The following is a 17,727-nucleotide window of genomic DNA, read 5'->3' as shown; positions in this document are numbered from 1 at the left end:
CATGAGTCTGAGTGAACTCTGGGAGTTGGTGATGGACAGGGAGGTCTGGCGTACTGCGATTCATGGGGTTGCAAAGAGTCGGACACAACTGAGCGACTGATCTGATCTGATCTGATCCCCAGCTTAGAGAGACATTTATGGGCAATCTCACCGTGAGAGACTATTTCCTCCTTCCATCCTTCCATCTAATGGCTGCTAAGCTGAAGCTCCAATACTTTGGCCACCTGATGCGAAGAGCCAACTCATTGGAAAAGACCCTGATGCTGGGAAAGATTGAAGGCAAGAGGAGAAGGAGATAACAGAGGATGAAATGGTTGGTTGGCCTTACTGACTCTGGTGCTGGGTTAGATTGATGGTAAGAGGAGGAGGAGTTGACAGAGGATGAGATGGTTGGATGACATCACTGACCCAATGGACATGAGTTTGAGCAAACTCAGGGAGATAGTGAAGGACAGGGAAGCCTGGCTTGCTGCATTTCATGGGGTTGCAAAGGGTTAGACACAGCTTAGCAACTGAACAACAAGAAGTTATCACAGGGCTCAGCTTATGTCATTTTCTCTGAGAGTTCATGCAAGACAAATTAAGAGCCTAAACATGAGCTGGATTTGAGAGGTCTAAATTAAGATAGCATTATTGAACATGGCAAGAAATGAAAAGAGTTTAGGTTAATTCCAAGATTAGATTTCTGGTTGGCTAGAAGGTTACATTTATGCAGAGGAGAATGAGTTTTAGGTACCACTGGGCCTCTATCAGGAAGAGTTTAAGTGAACCTTGAAATGAGAAAAATAGTTTGAAATGAATATAAGGTGTTAATTGAACTTATGAAATTGCTAAAATGCTCATTAAAAAGGTGTAAAATAAGAAGGAAATGTTTGAATGTCCTTAAGGAATAATGAATTTGTAACTAGAAGTCCATACTTTTTTGTCTCCTACCCATTTTAGAATAAAGCTGTTAATTAGTTAAAATTAGCTTTTAAACATTTCTGTAATATAATTTTATCAACTCCAAATGCATTCTATTCTCTTTCTTATATAAGAAACAGATCGTTTATATTTAACTGTTCAACTTTTAAACAGTATTTTACTTTACTTATCTGTTGAAAATTAAGAAAGGAAAATGCAAAACTTCCCAGATTACAAATAAGTAAAGTTTTCTAATGCCTAAGTCTTTTTTTGGGGGGTGGGGGGGGTATTAGTTCTAGAAGACCTTCTAGAACTAACACCCAAAAAAGATGTCCTTTTCATTATAGGGGACCAGAATGCAAAAGTAAAAAGTCAAGAAACACCTTGAGGAACAGGCAAATTTGGCCTTGGAGTACGGAATGAAGCAGGGAAAAGGGTAATAGAGTTCTGCCAAGAAAATACACTGGTCATAGCAAACACCCTCTTCCAACAACACAAGAGAAGACTACATATGGACATCACCAGATGGTCGACACTGAAATCAGATTGATTATATTCTTTGCAGCCAAAGATGGAGAAGCTCTATACAGTCAGCAAAAAAAAAAAAAAAAAGACCAGGAGTTGACTGTGGCTCAGATCATGAACTCATTATTGCCAAATTCAGACTGAAATTGAAGAAACTCAGGAAAAACACTAGACTATTCAGGTATGACCTAAATCAAATCCCTTATGACTATAGTGGAAGTGTGAAATAGATTTAAGGGACTAGATCTGACAGACAGAGTACCTGATGTACTATGGATAAAGGTTTGTGACATTATACAGGAGACAGGAATCAAGACCATCCTTAAGAAAAAGAAATGCAAAAAAGCAAAATGGCTGTCTGAGGAGGCCTTACAAATAGCTGTGAAAAGAAGAGAAGTGAAAAGCAAAGGAGGAAAGGAAAGATATATCCATTTGAATGCACAGTTCCAAAGAATAGCAGGGAGAGATAAGAAAGCCTTCCTCAGCAATCAATGCAAAGAAATAGAGGAAAAGAATAGAATGGGAAAGACTAGAGATCTCTTCAAGAAAATTAGAAATACCGAGGGAACATGTCATGCAAAGATGTGCACAATAAAGAACAAAAACAGTTTGGACTTAACAGAAGCAGACGATATTAAGAAGAGGTGGCAAGAATACATGGAATTACTATACAAAAAAGATCTTCATGACCAAGATAATGATGATGGTATGATCACTCACCTAGAGCCAGACATTCTGGAATGTGAAGTTAAGAGGGCCTTAGGAAGCATCACTATGAACAAAGCTAGTGGAGGTGATGGAATTCCAGTCGAGCTATTTCAAATCCTGAAAGATGATGCTGTGAAAGTGATGCATTCAATATGCCAGCAAATTTGGAAAACTCAGCAGTGGCCACAGGACTGGAAAAGGTCAGTTTTCATTCCAATCCCAAAGAAAGACAATGCCAAAGAATGCTCAAACTACCGCACAATTGCACTCATCTCACACACTAGTAAAGTAATGCTCAAAATTCTCCAAGCCAGGCTTCAGCAATATGTGAACCATGAACTTCCAGATGTTCAAGCTGATTTTAGGAAAGGCAGAGGAACCAGAGATCAAATTGCCAACATCCGCTGGATCATGGAAAAAGTAAGTAAAGAGAGTTCCAGAAAAACATCTATTTCTGCTTTATTGACTATACCAAAGCCTTTGACTGAGTGTATCACAATAAACTGTGGAAAATTCTGAAAGAGATGGGAATACCAGAGCACCTGACCTGCCTCTTGAGAAACCTATATGCAGGTCAGGAAGCAACAGTTAGAACTGGACATGGAACAACAGACTGGTTCCAAATAGGAAAAGGAGTTCATCAAGGCTGTATATTGTCACCCTGCTTATTTAACTTATATGCAGAGTACATCATGAGAAACGCTGGGCTGGAAGAAGCACAAGCTGGAATCAAGAGTGCCAGGAGAAACATCAATAACCTCAGATATGCAGATGACACCACCCTTGTGGCAGAAAGTGAAGAAGAACTAAAGAGCCTCTTGATGAAAGTGAAAAAGGAGAGTGAAAAAGTTGGCTTAAATCTCAACATTCAGAAAACTAAGATTGGTATCTGGTCCCATCACTTCATGGCAAATAGATGGGGAAACAGTGGCTGACTTTATTTTTCTGGGCTCCAAAATCACTGAAGATGGTGATTGCAGCCATGAAATAAAGAAACACTTACTCCTTGGAAGGAAAGTTATGACCAAACTAGACAGGATATTAAAAAGCAGAGACATTACTTTACTAACAAAGGTCCGTCTAGTCAAGGCTATGGTTTTTCAACTGGTCATGTATGGATGTGCAAGTTGGACTGTAAAGAAAGCTGAGTGCTGAAGAATTGATGCTTTTGAACTGTGGTGTTGGAGAAGACTCTTGAGAGTCCCTTGAACTGCAAGGAGATCCAACCAGTCCATCCTAAAGGAGATCAATCTTGGGTGTTCATTGGAGGGACTGATGTTGAAGCTGAAACTCCAATAGTTTGGCCACCTGATGTGAAGAGCTGCCTCACTGGAAAATACCTTGATGCTGGAAAAGATTGAGGGCAGGAGGAAAAGGGGATGACAGAGGATGAGACGGTTGGATGGCATCACTGACTCGATGGATATGGGTTCAGGTGGACTCCGAGTTGGTGATGGACAGGGAGGCCTGGCATGCTGCGGCATGGGATCACAAAGAGTCGGACACGACTGAGTGACTGAACTGAACTGAATGCTTAAATCGTTTATGTATTTGTGAGAGTTCCCCTATAGTATAAAGTTTAGCCAACCTTCAGATTTAAATATATCTACTTCCCTTAGAAGTACAGAATACATCTTTGACTCTAAATATAAAGGTGACTTCTACTGATAGCATTTATTATCTGTAAGCTTTCAGGAAAGCAATCCTAGGTAGTCTGGTCCTGCTGCTAAATAGGGTCAAGAGCCAAGGAGTCAATAATCATTATGTGCTTCAAATTCAGAACATTTTTTTTCTCACATATTTTCACTATTATTGTTCTATATTGCATGTACACTGAAAGTAACAAAGGGACTTTAATAAATATTTTTAAAGTCTTCATAAGTTGCTGTTTAGTAGTTGATAGGTTTCACTGAAAGCTCTTAGGGGTGGACAATATAGGTTATAAATTTTCACCATTAATATTCTGATATCTGTGAAGACTGGAATCTATTTATAAAATTGTTATATTATACATATTATATACTATTACACTTTAAAAATACAGTATTATTTAGTTTTAAACAGCATAAAATTGACTAATTTAAATAAACAGGGGCTCTGTATCAACCTAGAGGGGTGGGATGGGGAGAGAGATGGGAGGGAGTTTCTAAAGGGAGGGGATATATGTATACCTATGGCTGATTCTTGTTGAGGTTTGACAGAAATACCAAAATTCTGTAAAGCAATTATCCTTCAATAGAAAATAAATTAATTAAAAAAAATACAACATCATTTATTTTTAAGTAGCATAAGATTGATTTAAATAATCTTATCTGTAGATTTCTTCATTGTAACAATTTATATTTATTAATTTAAAAAGACATTAAAAATGACAACAAATAGTAAGTAGGCCAGTAACTCATGTAATGCTGGCAGAAATTGTCATCAACTACTAAGACTGCTCCACTGTGTGTTTAAAAGATTTTCTTAGATCTGCAAAGTTTTTGAATTTGCAAAAATAGGTTGCTGCTTTCATAAGAATAGGAGTTTTCAAATTACATCTTCTGCCTTTTTTTTCAAAAACCACTCATAATTATGTGCTTTTCAAATGCCTTTTTCATTATGCAAATGCTTTTAAATCATGAGCTAACAGAGAAAAGTGAGAATTGAAAAACACTGAGATGTTTTAAAAATTGCGTTTTCTTATAATATCTCAAAATAGGTACTTTAGATGTGTGTGGCATAGAAGTTTATGAATGGTTGGCAAAAAGTTACTATTTACTATACCAGTGGGAAGTGTGAAAGGAAAAACACTTCTGCATTGTGTGGATTTCTTGGAATAACATCTATAAACTGTCCTTGTTTAGAAGGAGCCCATCAGAGGCTTCATTTGGCGTGGAGCTGATGAGGCTGTCCTCCGCTGCCTTGCCTTGTCTGATGCAGAGGGCTAATGCAAGTTAAATGTTCCTGCGTGCTCAGCAGCTTCGTATATGTCTGACTTTTGCAACCCCGTGGGCTGTAGCCTCCAGGCTCCTCTTCCACAGGATTCTCCAGGCAAGAGTGCTAGAGTGGGTTGCCATTTCCTGCTCACTAGCTAAAAAAGCCAGTGGATGTCTGCGTTCATGGTTTGAGAACCATGTGTGCTTAAACAATGGAAACATGGGTCTTCTATGGAGTATTTTCTAGTTACACTGTGAAGTCATTATTACTGCATGCATTTGACCAGCCTCTTTAACATTTCAAAAGCTTTTTATACCCAATAACTGCTTTATTTCCACAGCAACTTAAGGAGGTAGTGAGGAGAGAACTGTTATTTGAATTGAGATAATGCATGGGAGAGTGATTTGTTAATGGCAAAACCACACAAATTATGCCATTAAGATACTTGTTTTAGGGACAAGTTCAAGATAAGAGTGTAGGAACTTACCTTTTCCCATGCACATAACAAATATACGCTACATATAGATCGCTTTCTTCTGAAATGAACGTGAGGATTAGCTAAACACCTGCTATGCAATAAAAGATAAAAAATGACCACATCAAAATGGGTAGGAGAGAGAAATGCTCTCACTAATTCCTCTTTTCTCCCCCCGCCCAGTGCGTCAGCACACAATAGGAAGAAATCTTACCTGAGAAGCACTGTTCCTGGAGGAGCACGGGGTTAAGGCCCCTATCCCTTGAGAGCAACACTGAAGAGATAAGGCCCCAATACATCTGACTTAGAAAAACCAAGGTCCTGACATCTAAGTGTCCCAAAGTGCTAAAGGAAACTGAAATCCCTCTCTCAAAGGCCTTGCATGCAGTTTTACTCATCCCAAGACCTGATGAAATAATAGGACTTTGACTACATGTGAGGGATGTGTATGCTGGGCACTTAGTTGCTTCAGTCGTATCTGACCCTTTGTGACCCCATGGACTGTAGCCCACCAGGCTCCTCTGTCCATGCAATTCTCCAGGCAAGAGCACTGGAGTAGGTTGCCATGCCCTCCTTCAAGGGATCTTCCTGACCCAGGAATTGAACCCATGTCTCCTGCATTGCAGGTGGATTCTTTACAGCTGAGCCACCAGGAAGCCCAGAACTATCATAGTATCAAGCAATCCTACCACTGGAGATTTACTAAAGAAAATGAAAACTCTAACTTGAAAAGATATATACACCCCTTGTTCACTGCAGTGTTATTTACCATATCCAAGATATGGAAACAACCTAAATGCCCACTGATAGTTGCATGGATAAAAAAGATGTGGTAAATATATACAGTGGAGTATTATTTGACCATGAAAAAGATTGAGATCTTGCCATTTATGATGTGAATGAACCTACAAGGTATTATGCTGTCAGACATGGAAAAAAAATTACCATGTGATTTCACTTACAGGTGGAATCTAAAAACCAAAACAAACAAAAAACAGAAAGAAACTTATGGACACAGAAAAAAAAAATTGACAGTGCCCAGGCCAGGGGGGAACAGGTTTAAAAAAATAGGTAATAATGAAGAGGTACACTTTTCCAATTATAAAATAAAGAAATTGCAGGGATATAATGTACATCATCAGGAATATAGTCAGTAGTGTTGTATTAACTTTGTTACGATGATAGTAACTAGAGTTATTGTGTTGATAATTTCAAAAAGTACGTACAAAAAAAGACAAATAGCACATGGTAACAGTCGTGTGGAACCTAATTTTTTTTTTAAAAAAGAAGCAATTGAACTTGTATACAAAACAGAAAGAGACTAACAGATGTAGAAAACAAACTAATGGTTACCAAAGAGGAAACATAGCAGGTAAGGATAAATCAGAAGCTTGGGATGAGCATGCACACACTACTACATGTATGAAGATAACCAACAAGGACCTAAGGTATAGCCCTGGGAAATCTGCTCAGTATTCTGTGATAACCTATATGAGAAAAGAATCTTAAAAAAGAATAAATATATGTACATGTGTAACTGAATTACTTTCCTAGGTGGCGCTACTGTTAAAGAATCTGCCTGCCAATGCAGGAGATGCAAGAAAGGTGGGTCCGATCCCTGGGTTGGGAAGATCCCCAGGAGGAGACAATGGCACCCTACGCCAGTATTCTTGCCTGGAAAATATCATGGGCAGAGGAGCCTACATTCCATGGGGCAGCAAACAGTTGGACACAACTGAGTGACTGAGAACATCAGGAGCTAACACAATATCATAAATCAAATCTTTTACTCCGATAAAATTTTTAAAAATACATAAAACAAATCCCTGTGATGTACACCTAAAACTAACATGATACTGTATGTCAATTATACTTTAATAAATACAAAGATGATGCTTATTTTATGGAGGACAAAAACAGATGCCAGAGACACTAAAGTGAAAGTCTCTCAGTTGTGTCCAACTCTTTGTGAACCCCATGGACTATAAAGTCCATGGAATTCTCCAGGCCAGAATACAAAGACACTAAGCAACCTGCTTAAGATCATGTAATACTGGGATAATGGAAATACAGCTCAACTAACTTGCACTTAAAATTGTTTATCAATTTTTTGTACTCACTATTCACTGATGAAGCTGTAGGCAGTCAATATAAGAAAATAATATAGTATTTTAGATGAGCAAATATAGGACTAAAGTACTTCACGAGCTTATTTGGAGTTAGTCATTAAGAGGATATACACTCTTCTAAAGCTATTTTTGAGCTAGTATCTGCCTGAAGATCATGGAATACAGAGTACCCTCAGCTTCGCTGTTACAAATATTATAGTAAGAAGTAGTGTAACAACCTGACCAGATTTGTATCAGTGATCCAGATGGAAAGTTTCTGCATTTCACTAGTAAATTCTAGCTCACTTTCCATTCATTAATCTACTTTCATGCAACTTCTGTATGGTAACTCCATTAACTTTCTAGTTTCAAGGCATGACTTACTATAACAGATCAATTGAATTATCAGAAAATAACTGGAATGTGAACATCTTTTCCTTCTTCCTAAGATTTAAATCTTCCAACCCCTTGTGTTTTCTTCTCTTGAAAGACAGTGGAGGATAGAATGTTGAAGAAAAGAGAGAACTGGTTTTCCAAATCTTTACTTGCCCTACTCCTTGCTTGATGTCAATTTAGAATACAGGATTGGGAAGGTGTACTGGGCTTCCCTGTGTCTCAGATGGTAAAGAATCTACCTATGATGTGGGAGATCCGGGTTTGATCCCTGGGTCAGGAAGATCCCCTGGAAAAGGAAATAGCAATCTACTCCAGTATTCTTGCCTGGAGAATTCCATGGACAAGAGGAACCTGGCAGGCTACAGTCCATGGGAGTCACAAAGAGTTGGACACAACTGAGCACTAATGCGTTCACTTTCACATTGGAAGACCATGATGATAGATAATAATTATAAATTGTTAGCCCAACGGTATGTACTGTTTATTGAGAACTTCGTCTTCATCCATTTCAGGTCCTATGAAAAGCTCCATGTGTACAGTCTCATAGATGTAAGCAGTTAGTCCCAGGCTACACACCAATGAGCCAAGGTGTCAGAACTTGACCTCACACATGTCTAGCCCCCAGACCTGTGTATTAACCACTATGCTGTTTCCCATTCTGGCTCAAATGAAAGTCAAGAAGTTCAGGAAGAATCTGTATTATATGAGTTGCAGTGAATGGCTGGTTCCAGGAAACTCTGATTCTTTTTAATAGCCAAGGTTTATTTAGAAAAAAAAATAAATAACCACACAGGCAGTTCTTTCCACAAACAAGTGAAAGAAAGCAAGCCAAGGATGAAGGCAAACATCCAACTACTAATGGTGCGTCATAGATGCAATTGTGTTCAATGGTGATGAGGAGGCAAAATTCCCTGTCCAAGGACTGTGTGCAGATTCTCAAAATTTATGTATGATTTCTGGGCCTCAGTTTTTTCATTTGTAAGATGGGGCTAATAGTCTTTATATCACGGTTTTTAACAAGGATTAAATACGCACACACACTTTCATGCACATTTATAATATCTAGTGTAGCTCCTAAATTAGTGGTCAGTCTGTAAATGTTAGTTCTAGCTCCTGTCCTGATACTCACCTCGTCTGATGTTCTCAAAGAGTTGGATGTGATATGCCAAGACTGTGGGTGGCAGGGACCCAGAGCCCAGAACCAAGTCAACCTGACCGAAAGGTTAGGCAAAGAAACACAGCTGATGGAAGAACAGCTGAAATCCAGACAGTAAACTCCGGATGTTGGAAACAACTTGAGTTGGAGGATACCAAGTACCTCCCTTAGGGGATCAAAGCATTAAGATTGAACCTAGGCAGCCAGGAAAGAACCAAGAGTCGCATATTTACCAGTCAAACTGGTGAGGACCACAAGCGGGGATTTAGAGTTCAGAACCCTACAGGCTGACAAAGTTCGCAGGTCAGGGTCAGGCATCCATGCAGTTCTAGATGATAGATTTGTAGCACCTGCCAAAACAAGATCTTGAGACAAAGGTAAAATTGCTGCCTGTCATACTTTTAGCTTAGGTGCTATTCAGTCCCGGGGCATATTGGACATTTAAGTAGATATTCCTTGGTGGAAAAAGAATAAAATTTTTGATATTATAAGATTTCCTGGTGGAGAAAGGAGAGATGTGCTATGGTCTAGGATTACTGCAAGTCCCCAAACTGGGCTGTAGAGGGTCTATAATGCTTTGGGCAATTGAGAAAGAAGCTTTAGTCTCCTTGCCTTCAGACTCCCAAGTCAGATCACAAACTTATCCAGGGTTATTACCCTATCTTTGTCCAATCATGAATATATAATAAATGCCTCTGGAGCTATATATTTGTTTATTTATTATGAATAAATAAAATAGTTTTAGTCTATTTTCAAAAGACCTAAGATAATTAGTTAAAAAGTGAAGGTTATTCTACCAAATTTAAGGATGAGAAACTGAGGCACAGAGAGGTTAGTTTCCTAGGTCATTCAGCTAAATTTAGCCAAGCCTTGATTTGAACCTAAGCAGTCTAGCCTCACAGAAACCCACTTAACTGCCATGCTGTGTTTTAATTTAGAGAAACTTAAGTTCCATTTGACACCTAAATCTCTGGGATATCAAAACAAAGGAAAAAAATTTGTTTGCCCTTTTCTCCTCCCTCCCTCTTCGGGAGTTGGTGATGGACAGGGAGGCCTGGCATGCTGCAATTAATGGGGTCACAAAGAGTCGGACACGACTGAGCAGCTGATTTGATCTGATTTGAATGTGTCCTTATTTGTTCATTTCCTGCGTGTTGGGGTTGTTGTCTCTTTTCATAGAAGTAGAGTATTTTATTTTAATTTTTACCTTTCTTCTCAAAAGACATAATTTTTCACAATGTGTTTTAGTTCCATTATGTATCCAGTTGAGCTATTCCAAATCCTGAAAGATGATGCTGTGAAAGTGCTGCACTCAATATGCCAGCAAATTTGGAAAACTCAGCAGTGGCCACAGCACTGGAAAAGGTCAGTTTTCATTCCAATCCCAAAGAAAGACAATGCCAAAGAATGCTCAAACTACCACACAATTGCACTCATCTCACACACTAGTAAAGTAATGCTCCAAATTCTCCAAGCCAGACTTCAGCAATATGTGAACCGTGAACTTCCTGATGTTAAAGCTGGTTTTAGAAAAGGCAGAGGAACCAGAGATCAAATTGCCAACATCCGCTGGATCATGGAAAAAGCAAGAGAGTTCCAGAAAAACATCTATTTCTGCTTTATTGACTATGCCAAAGCCTTTGACTGTGTGGATCACAAGAAATTGTGGAAAATTCTGAAAGAGATGGGAATACCAGAACACCTGATCTGCCTCTTGAGAAATTTGTATGCAGGTCAGGAAGCAACAGTTAGAACTGGACATGGAACAACAGACTGGTTCCAAATAGGAAAAGGAGTTCGTCAAGGCTGTATATTGTCACCCTGTTTATTTAACTTATATGCAGAATACATCATGAGAAATGCTGGACTGGAAGAAACACAAGCTGGAATCAAGATTGCTGGGAGAAATATCAATAACCTCAGATATGCAGATGACACCACCCTTATGGCAGAAAGTGAAGAGGAACTCAAAAGCCTCTTGATGAAAGTGAAAGTGGAGAGTGAAAAAGTTGGCTTAAAGCTCAACATTCAGAAAACAAAGATCATGGCATCCGGTCCCACCACTTCATGGGAAATAGATGGGGAAACAGTGGAAACAGTGTCAGACTTTATTTTTCTGGGCTCCAAAATCACTACAGATGGTGACTGCAGCCATGAAATTAAAAGATGCTTACTCCTTGGAAGGAAAGTTATGACCAACCTAGATAGCATATTCAAAAGCAGAGACATTACTTTGCCAACAAAGGTTCGTCTAGTCAAGGCTATGGTTTTTTCTGTGGTCATGTATGGATGTGAGAGTTGGACTGTGAAGAAGGCTGAGCGCCGCAGAATTGATGCTTTTGAACTGTGGTGTTGGAGAAGACTCTTGAGAGTCCCTTGGACTGCAAGGAGATCCAACCAGTCCGTTCTGAAGGAGATCAGCCCTGGGATTTCTTTGAAAGGAATGATGCTCAAGCTGAAACTCCAGTACTCTGGCCACCTCATGCGAAGAGTTGACTCATTGGAAAAGACTCTGATGCTGGGAGGGATTGGGGGCAGGAGGAGAAGGGGACGACAGAGGATGAGATGGCTGGATGGCATCACTGACTCGATGGACGTGAGTCTGAGTGAACTCCTGGAGTTGGTGATGGACAGGGAGGCCTGGCGTACTGCGATTCATGGGGTCGCAAAGAGTTGGACACGACTGAGCGACTGATCTGATCTGATGTATTTTAAGACATAAACAGTGGATGTGAAATTTTTTTTGATAAGATTGTTAGCATCTGTTGTGCAGTAGGCCCTTTACAAGGGACACAAGCCTACTCAATGGGCTTATAAAATTTGAGCTTTATTGTAAGTTTGCAGTGAAATCTGAAAAAATTCTGGAAATGAGGAAACACTAGGTAGCCAGACCCAGGGCTGTTCTGGTGACCAAGAGAGGAGATTTCCCCTCTGCTGTGGGATTGTCAACAGTCCTGCTTGCCACACGCTATGATATCAGTACAGATCACATTTACCAGAGGGGACCTAAGTCCCGGCATCAAAAAGTGAGCTGGGTCAATTAGATCTGAAACTGAGCGGGACCCTGTGGGGTTCCTGGGCATGGAAGCCTCTCTATGTCCCCTGTTTCTTATTTGTAGGGAGTAGACTCCAGCCTCCATGACCTTCCCTGAATTCTTAACGGCAGACTCAAACAGTTGCTAATCAGGGAAAGGAAGAGATACAAAGACAAGAGAAGAGGCCATCAGAGGCCAGACTTAAGGAAGCAGAGGAGCTCGTCCTGAGACAACCTGAGGCCAAATTAAAGGAGTTCAGGCCCTGCACACACCCTGATCCTTGTTAGCAACACCACCCTTGAACCTTTGCTATCAGACTCCTCTCTGAATTCTCCGAGGTTGGAATACAGTTTTTGAACCATGAGCCCCCTGTGTCCTTCTTTCCCTGGCAAAGCAAAAAAAAAATAATAATCTTTTCTGCTTCACCCCAAACTCCAGCACCAAAATTCAGTTCAGCACCTGAGCACAGAAGCCAAGTATTCAACATCAGATCCATCTTTCAAAAATTTAAACTATGACATTGGTAAACAGGAGAATCTATGGTACTCAACAGCTAGATAGAAACAGGCAGATGCAGAGCCAGTATTGAAAATAGCAACCAACATAATAATGCTGATGAATTTTCATAACACACTATAATGTAAATGTAACAGTTTTGTAGCATGACCTATGTTCTATGTTGACTTTAAACAAATTTGTTTAGCCCCATAGGTTCATTTTCTCAACTGATATACAAACACATCTGTCATCTCACAAAAATTTTATCAGTGAGATATATTTGAAGAGGAGTTTAAATGTTTTGCCAATCATAGAATACTGTGAGATAAGTAGAATAGTTCATAGTTTCATGTCCCACTGTTCTCAGACATAAATTGTGAAACTGAATTCTAGATAAATTTCATTATTAAAAAGTGTTAGTAACAACCTTGTCAACATCCTTCACTCTAACTTTTTAGGTTTTAAATATGATTAAAATATAATTGTTGGGCCAAAATGAATCATTAAATTATTTTTCAAAATTATGTGTAATACTGATGTAATGCATATGCCAGTGAAGATTTACTAAGTTAGCCTTAGATTAATTCAAGAATATAGTTCTTTTTAAAAATAAATTTATTGGAGTATAGTTGATTTATGATGTTGTGTTAGTTTCAGGTGTACAGTGTAGGGATTCAGTGATACATACACATATACTCATTCTTTTTCAGATTCTTTTCCCATACAGATTATTATAGAATATTGAGTAGAGTTTCCTGTGCTGTACAGTATGTCCTTGTTGATTAACTATTTTATATATAGCAGTGTGTGTATGTTAATCCCAAGCTCCTAATTTCTTCCTCCTCCCCACAATTCCCCTTTGATAACCATGTTTGTTTTAAGAATATAATTCTTATAATTTCTGTCACTTTGCATGTAAGACCTGAAGATACATCCATGAACAGAATTAAAATGTCAAAGGATGTGGTTTCTGAAAGGAGACAGTCTAGCAAACTTGTCCCTGATCTTTCTGAATTCAAGTCTCTAGGCTTATATTTTACAAATATTTATATACACTTCTGGCTAGATGAAGCCCTGCATTTAAAAGGCTTAGCATTTTACCAACCAAACCATCATGATTCTGTCTTTTCATTTCAATTCACAAAGGAAATACTGAATGTTAAAGGGAGAGCCTGATGACAACTTGGTGTTCATATCATTCATAGGATGTCACCAGTATGCTGCATCTGGACAGATTTGGCTGTGAGCATAAAGTATATTTCACTATATGTCTAATAAAACTTATGTAATTTGAAATATGACTTGGAGTCCTTGGAGACATCATAGAAATTAACCTAAATCAAAGAAATTATCCAAATATTTGTAGAAATTTTTTCTAAACTATGGGAAGCATAAAATGTACTGGATACAAAACTGAAATTCAGAAATAGATGAACCATGATCTAAAAGTGTATTGACACTTAACCTCTTTAAGACTCCAATTCTTCATCTGTGAAATGAATATAATAACAACCCCTAACCCACATAAATATTTGTTACTATGAGGATTAAATGAGCTAATGCAGATACATCTCTTAACACATAGAAGGTCTACTGTAAATCGTAGGTATAGACACAGGACAGAAAATACTGAATAATAAGGCACAGAGTTAATCATAGAAAAGTGGAAACACTGGAAATAATTAAGGTTATTTCTGAAGTGCAAAACTTGTTTGTAGTTCTAAAGTTCAAGTCAAATATCTATCATTATCCCCTTTTTGATGTTTAAAATGGTTATCTCTTGAAACTGCTTTAGGGGAAAAAACACATGAACTGAGAACAATTGTTAAAATATGTACAAACTGAAATATAAATGTATCTTCAGCCCTGGGATAAGGGCTGAATAAGATGATGTTCCACAAATCTAAGGTGAATCAGTAAATGGTGATTTATTAAATTAATTACTAACCAATGCAATGGCAACCCACTCTAGTGATCTTGCCTGGAAAAACCCACGGACAGAGGAGACTGGTGGGCTACAGTCCATGGGGTCATAAAGAGTCGGACACGACTCAGTGACTAAACAACAGCAACTGCTTATAAAACATTATTAATCATATGTTTAGAAGAGATAAGAGAAAATGTGAATCCCAATACACAATTGAAAGAAAACTGAGACAGTTTGTTTTAACCTTTGATCTTCCACTTAAAATATTATGTGTCTACAGAAACCCATAATAAGACTATTTTGCATCTGGAAAGCCACAGAGCCACAGAACATGAAGGCCAGCTGCAAGAAATCATTATTAAAAGAGATTCATCCTTTTCTCAAAAGAAAAAAAAAAAAAAACTGGTTTTATGGAGAAAGTTCCAGTACAGTTTACACTTGAGCCACCTTGAACAATTTTCTGGCTGGGTAATCAGAAAATGTCTTGAAACAGTAGAGCGGAGGTGAACTTACTTGGATGGCACCAGCCTCAGGGGCTGGTCTTGGTTGCTCAGAGGCCTCTAACTTTCCTGAGATTCAGTTTCCTTCTCCTCTAAAATCTTGAGAGGTTGGGGAAGAAGTAGTGGTTTTCAGGGTCTTCATTTGACCTTTCAAATAAATCTTAAGGAAAAGTCAAATAAATAAAACCCCCAAATTGTTCTTTCTGAAGGGTAGTGTGTGTGTGTGTGTATGTGTGTTCTGTGGTGTGTGTGTGTGTGTGTTCTATGGTGTGTGTGTGTGTTTGTGTGTGTGTGTGTGTGTGTTCTGTGGTGTGTGTGTGTTCTGTGGTGTGTGTGTATGTTTGTGTGTGTGTGTGTTCTGTGGTGTGTGTGTGTTTGTGTGTGTGTATGTGTGTTCTGTGGTGTGTGTGTGTCTTTGTGTGTGTGTGTGTTTGTGTGTGTGTGTGTTCTGTGGTGTGTGTGTTCTGTGGTGTGTATGTTTGTGTGTGTGTGTGTTCTGTGGTGTGTGTGTGTCTTTGTGTGTGTGTGTGTTTGTGTGTGTGTTCTGTGGTGTGTGTGTGTTCTGTGGTGTGTGTGTATGTTTGTGTGTGTATGTGTTCTGTGGTGTGTGTGTGTCTTTGTGTGTGTGTGTGTTTGTGTGTGTGTTCTGTGGTGTGTGTGTGTTCTGTGGTGTGTGTGTATGTTTGTGTGTGTGTGTGTTCTGTGGTGTGTGTGTATGTTTGTGTGTGTGTGTGTTTGTGTGTGTGTTCTGTGGTGTGTGTGTGTTCTGTGGTGTGTGTGTATGTTTGTGTGTGTGTGTGTTCTGTGGTGTGTGTGTGTCTTTGTGTGTGTGTGTCTGTGTGTGTGTGTGTGTGTTCTGTGGTGTGTGTGTGTCTTTGTGTGTGTGTCTGTGTGTGTGTGTTCTGTGGTGTGTGTGTGTCTTTGTGTGTGTGTGTGTCTTTGTGTGTGTGTGTGTGTTCTGTGGTGTGTGTGTGTGTGTGTTCTGTGGTGTGTGTGTGTCTTTGTGTGTGTGTGTTCTGTGGTGTGTGTGTATCTTTGTGTGTGTGTGTGTATCTTTGTGTGTGTGTGTTCTGTGGTGTGTGTGTGTGTGTTCTGTGGTGTGTGTGTGTCTTTGTGTGTGTGTGTGTGTGTTTGTGTGTGTGTGTTCTGTGGTGTGTGTGTGTCTTTGTGTGTGTGTGTTTGTGTGTGTGTGTGTGTGCTGTGGTGTGTGTTTGTGTGTGTGTGCACTGTGGTGTGTGTGTGTTCTGTGGTGTGTGTGTGTGTTTGTGTGTGTGTGTGTGTGCTGTGGTGTGTGTGTGTTCTGTGGTGTGTGTGTGTGTTTGTGTGTGTGTGTGTGTGTGTTCTGTGGTGTGTGTGTGTGTGCTGTGGTGTTTGTGTTTGTGTGTACCCATGCCACTAGTGCCATCTGCTTACCTTTCGGGTAAGGAAGAGAAGGAAGAAATATGTACTTATCTGAGTTATTTATAATGAGGAAAAGTGGAAACATTCTTAGTTATGCCATTATTAAAGAATTTGCCTATTTAAATAATAAATATTAAGGAATTTTTTAAATTATAAAAATTGAAGGCATTTAAAGAAACTGATAAGTATAAGGAGTATGAAATCTCCTGGTTCTTGTTGGGTGCTATTGGTAAAAGCGATGGAAGACAGAAGGGGATTAATAACTAATTTAAGGAGATGTGCCAAAACCAAAGGTTCTCTTAAGGAGCATATATCAATAAAAAGATTCATTTCCAACAACTAGAGGGAAAAAAAAATTGCTGAGGATAAGGCCCAGGACCTAGTTCTAAGGGCAGGAAGGGACCACCTAGTGTTGAATCCTTAACCCTGGCAAGGCTGCTATGCTCGAGACCTTGACTGCCAAGGTTTTGACTCTGAGATGTGAGATGAAGACATCTGAGTCTGTGTACTTAGGAATCTAGAATGTCCAGCTTCCCGTGGACAAAAGACCTAGAAAAGTAGCCCACATTTTTCCTGTTAAAGTCAGACATTCCTACCTGGCTTTAAGACAACACAGAGGCCTCTGCCTTATAAGATAATAACACCTCTTTGGGATCTGCACTCACCTCTCCCACTGGCCATCAGAAGAACAATATTGGCCTGCCAGATGCATGCTGGCACTAGATAGAGAATCCCGCGAGACTAGCCCACATGTAGCAGCCAGAGCCTGGGGAGTGTACATGGGACTGAATTCTGAGGGTGCTGGATCTGGGCGGGCAGTTGGAACATGATCTTGGATAAGAGAATCCATCAGTAGGGGAGCACCATCTCATGATCTAAGATTTATTACCCTGATGAAGACCTTATGAAACAGTGTTACAATGCTAACACTCTTGGGAACTGGAAAAAGCAATGGCCTCCAATAAATAAGTGAGAGATGTTATTAATGGAACTACTGTGGCAGACAGTTGAGCAAGAGGTTCAGAGAAGTGAGCATGGTGGGAGAGGTACACGATGTTTGACTGCAAAACCCCAGCCCACTGTGGGAGACCCGGGAGGAAACTCCACCTTCTAAACTGATGAGCTGCCCTGATGAGTACCAGGTTGCAGCACTTCTGAGCTGCTCAGCCATGAATG

The sequence above is a fragment of the Bos javanicus genome, chromosome 9, assembly GCF_032452875.1.
Source record: "Bos javanicus breed banteng chromosome 9, ARS-OSU_banteng_1.0, whole genome shotgun sequence".
In the NCBI taxonomy this organism is placed as follows: domain Eukaryota; kingdom Metazoa; phylum Chordata; class Mammalia; order Artiodactyla; family Bovidae; genus Bos; species Bos javanicus.
The sequence above is the reverse complement of the archived record's forward strand: the minus strand, read 5'-3'. Positions refer to the sequence as shown.